Here is a 5,146-nt window from a genome sequence, read left to right as displayed (position 1 = left end):
CTGGCACAAATCTTATTTACTAGGTGGAGATACTGTAAGTGATCATCATTTAGCCATAATTTATGAAAATCTAATACACAAAAATTAATACACTTTTGACAGAATGTTCTAATTCATGCTTCTTATCCAGTAAATTTAGCCAGGCATTTTAATAGTGTGTAAACTCTTCCTTTTGTCAGAAGTGGAAAGAGGCACATCACATTATGATTTTATGACCAGCTGAACAATGTAACAAGGGCTATACTTCTTGTTGTTACTTATGTGAACCATAGAAGCCAGATTATTATTACTAAGAAATAATTCCTTTAAAATCAGATTGTGGGGCTTCCCTGGTGGCGCAGTAGTTGAGAGTCCGCCTGCCGATGTAGATGTAGGGGACACGGGTTCGTGCCCCGGTCCGGGAGGATCCCGCATGCCGCAGAGCGGCTGGGCCCGTGAGCCATGGCTGCTGAGTCTGCGCGTCCGGAGCCTGTGCTCCGCAACGGGAGAGGCCACGGCAGTGAGAGGCCCGCGTACCGCAAAAAAAAAAAAAAAAAAAATCAGATTGTGTTAACACACAAACAACAGAAGTATGATCAAAAAAACCCAAACCTGGGCTTCCCTGGTGGCGCAGTGGTTGAGAGTCTGCCTGCCGATGCAGGGGACACGGGTTCGTGCCCCAGTCCGGGAGGATCCCGCATGCCATGGAGTGGCTGGGCCCGTGAGCCATGGCCTCTGAGCCTGTACGTCTGGAGCCTGTGCTCCGCAACGGGAGAGGCCACAATGGTGAGAGGGCCGCGTACCACAAAAAAAAAAAAAACCCAAACCAAAACAAAAAAACCCATGGACTTCCCTTGTGGTGCAGTCATTAAGAATCCACCTGCCAGTGCAGGGGACACGGGTTCAAGCCCTGGTCCAGGAAGATCCCACATGCCCATGCCGTGGAGTAGCTAAGCCCATGCGCCACAACTACTGAGCCTATACTCTAGAGCCTGTGAACCACAACTACTGAGCCCACGTACCACAACTACTGAAGCCCCTGAAAAGGCACTGTCTTTAATGTGACTTATACTAGCAATTACCACTCTCTGTTTCTTTCTGTCTCTTCGAAATTCCAGCTTTCAGTGTGAAAGAATGTGGCTTCTCTCCCTTGGGTCACTTGTCTTATCATGGACCACTCGGCAAGGGGGGTGGGGGGCAGAGCACAGGATCACACAACTACAACATGGTTGTCGAGGCTGCCCTGTCTCTGCTTCCTGCTCAAGACCCCAGGAAGAGGGGCATGTGGACAGAAATACTCAACTTTGACCAACTGTTCTTATTCTTTTCTGTTTTGACACCTTATAGGAATTGTATCCCTAAATACTTCAGCATATGTCTTAAAAACAAAGACATTCTCCTATATAACTACAATGCAGTTATTGAATTCAATAAATTTAATTCAATTCAACATCCATTTTGATAAAAACTCTCAACAAAGTGGGTATAGAGGGAACGTACCTCAACATAATAAAGGCCATATATGTCTAGCCTATGGCTAACATACTCAATGGTGAAAAACTGAAATCTTTTCCACTAAGATCAGGAACAAGACAAGGATGTCCACTCCTGCCACTTTTACTCAACATGGTAGTGGACGTCCTAGCCACAGCAATTATGCAAGAAAAAGAAACAAAAGGCATCCGAATTGGAAATGAAGAAGTAAAACTGTCACTATCTGCAGATGACATGATATTAAATATTAAAACCCCTAAAGACTCTAACAAAAACTGTTAGAATTAATAAATGAATTCAGTAAAGTTGCAGGATACAAAATCAGGATATGGAAATCTGTTGCATTTCTATATGCTAATAACAAACTATCAGAAAGGGAAATTAAGAAAACAATCCCGTTTACGATTGTATCAAAAAGAATAAAATACTGAGGAGTAAATTCAACAAAGAAGGTGAAAGACCTGTAAATGAAAATTATAAGAGGTTGATGAAGAAAAACTGAAGACACAAATAAGTGGAAAGGTATATCATGTTCATGAATTGGAAGAATTAACATTGTTAAAATGTCCATACTACCTACCCAAAGCAATCTACAGATTCAGTGTAATCGCTATAAAAATTCCAATGGCATTTTTCACATAAATAGAACAAACTATCCTAAAATTTGTGTGGAACCACAAAAGACACTGAATAGCCAAAGCAATCTTGAGAAAGAAGAATAAAGCTGGAGGTATCATGTTCCTGATTTCAAACTATATTAGAAAAATATAGTAATCACAACAGTATGGTATTGGCATAAAAACAGACACAGAGATCAATGAAACAGAGAGCCCAGAAATAAACTCATGAATATATGGTCAAATAATTTATGACAAAGGAGCCAAGAATATACAGTGGGGAAAGGACAGTCTCGTCAATTAATGGTGTAGGGAAAACTGGACAGCCACATGCAAAAGAATGAAATGGGACCACTATCTTACACCATACACAAAAATTAACTCAACATGGATTAAAGACTTGAATATAGGACCTAAAACTGTAAAACTTCTAGAAGAAACATAGGCAGTAAGCCCCTTGACATCAGTCTTGGTGATGATTTTTTGGATTTAACACCAAAGCACAGGCAACAAAAGCAAAAATCAAGTGGGATTACATGAAACTAAAAAACATCTGCACAACAAAGAAAACCATCAACAAAATGAAAAGGCAACTTACTGAATGGGAGACAATATTTGCAAATCACATTATCTGATAGGTGGTTTATATCCAAAATATAGAAAGAACTCATACAATTCAATAGCAAAACAACAAGCAGTTTGATTAAAAAATGGGCAGAGGATCTGAATAGAACTTTTTTTGGGCCATGCTGCACAGCTTGTGGGATCTTAGTTCCCCAACCAGGCACTGAACCCAGGCCACAGCAGTGAAAGCACTGAGTCCTAACCATTGGACTGCCAGAGAATTCCCTGAATAGACATTTTTTTGAGAGAAGACATACATTTGGCCAACAGGTACATAAAAAGTTACTCAACATCACTAATCATCAGGGAAATGCAAATCAAAATCACAATGAGATATCACCTCACACCTCTTAGGTTGACTATTATTTTTAAAAAGACAAGAAATAACAAGTGTTGGTGAGGATGTGGAGAAAAGGGAACACTTGTGCACTGTTGGTGAGAATATAAATTGGTGCAGTCACTATGGAAAACAGTACGGACGTTCCTCAAAAAATTTAAAAAAGAACTACCGTATGATCCAACAATTCCACTTCTGGTTGTTTATCTGAAGAAAACAAAAACACTAACTTGAAAAGATATGTTTATTGCAGTGTTATTTACAATAGCCAAGGTATGCAACAATCTAAGTGTCCATCAATGGATGAACGGATAAAGAAAATGTGATACACACATATGCACATACACACCATGGAGTATTATTTAGCCATCAAAAGAATAAAATCTTGCCATTTGCAACAACATGGATGGACCGTGAGGGCATTATGCTAAGTGAAATAAGTCAGGTAGAGAAAGACAAATACTGTATGATCTCTCTTATATGTGGATTCTAAAAACAAAACAAAAACAAAAACCAAGCTCATAGATACAGAGAACAGGTGAGTGGTTGCCAGGTGCAGGTGGGAGCGGGTGTTGTACAAAATGGATGAAGGGCATCAAAAGTTACAGACTTCCAGTTATGAGGTAAGTAATTCATGGGGATGTAATGAACAACATGACAACTATAGTTAATAATACTGTGTTGCATATTTGAAGGTTGCAAAGAGAGTTGATCGTAAAAGTTGTGATCACACACACACAAAAATTCTGGGGACTTCCCTGGCAGTCCAGCGGTTAAGACTCCACACTTCCAATGCAGGAGGTACGGGTTCAATCCCTGGTTGGGGAACTAAGATCTGATATGCTGCATGGCACGGCCAAATAAATAAAAATTTAAAAAATTCTTTAAGTATGTATGGTTGGACATTAACTAGGCTTATTGTGGTGATCATTTCTCAATATATACAAATATTGAATAATTATGTCGTGCACCTGAAACTAATATAATGTTGTGTCGATTATACCTCAATAAAAAAAGAAATTGAATACTGGTATGATACTTTTGTCTAAAATACAATCTATAAGGTGGGCCAAAAAGTGCCTTCGGTTTTTTTAAGTAAAAATAAAAGACACATTTTTTACTTTCACCAAGAACTTTATTGAACACGTATTCACCCTTTTGTTTCACTACCTTCTGCCATTTTTCAGGCAACTTCATAATTCCATCTTCCCAAAACTTATATTTTTGAGCAAAGAACTGTTCCAGGTGCCTTTTACAGTCTTCCGGGGAATTAAAATTTTTTTCTATTAAAAGAATTTTGTAAAGACCAAAATAAATGGAAATCTGAAGGTGCAGTGTTTGGTGAATACGGTGGAGGAATCAGAACTTCCCAGCCAAGCTGTAACAGTTTTGGCCTGGTCATCAAAGAAACATGTGGTCTTGCATTGTCCTGATGGAAGATTATGCGTTTTCTGTTGACTAATTCTGGACGCTTTTCGTCAAATGCTGCTTTCAGTTGGTGTAACTGGGAGCAGTACTTGTTGGAATTAATCGTTTGGTTTTCCAGAAGGAGCTCATAATAGAGGACTCCCTTCCAATCCCAACATATACACAACATCAACTTCTTTGGATGAAGATCGGCCTTTGGTGTGGTTGGTGGTGGTTCACTTCACCTGCCCCACCATCCCTTCTGTTCCGCATTGTTGTACAGTATCCACTTTTCATTGCCTGTCACAATTGGTTTTAAAAATGGAATGTTTCCATTACATTTCACTAGAGAATCACATGCAGAAACATGGTCAAGAAGGTTTTTTTCTCTTAATTTATGTGGAACCCAAACATCAGTTAACATAATCAATCTGGTGCAAATGACTTTCAATGCTCGATTTGGATATTTTGAGTATGTCGTCTATCTCCCGTGTGGTAGAACATTGATTGTTCTCAGTTAATGTCTCCATTTGATTGCTATCAACCTCAACTGGTCTACCTGACTGTGGAGCATCGTCCGGTGAGAAATCTCCAGCACGAAACTTCACAAACCACTTTTGACACTTCAGTCAGTCACAGCACCTTCTCCATATACTGCACAAATCTTTTTTTGCGTTTTAGTTGCATT

Source organism: Phocoena phocoena, chromosome 12 (assembly GCF_963924675.1).
Source record: "Phocoena phocoena chromosome 12, mPhoPho1.1, whole genome shotgun sequence".
NCBI classification, from domain to species: Eukaryota; Metazoa; Chordata; class Mammalia; order Artiodactyla; family Phocoenidae; genus Phocoena; species Phocoena phocoena.
Note: the sequence above shows the minus strand (reverse complement) of the source record.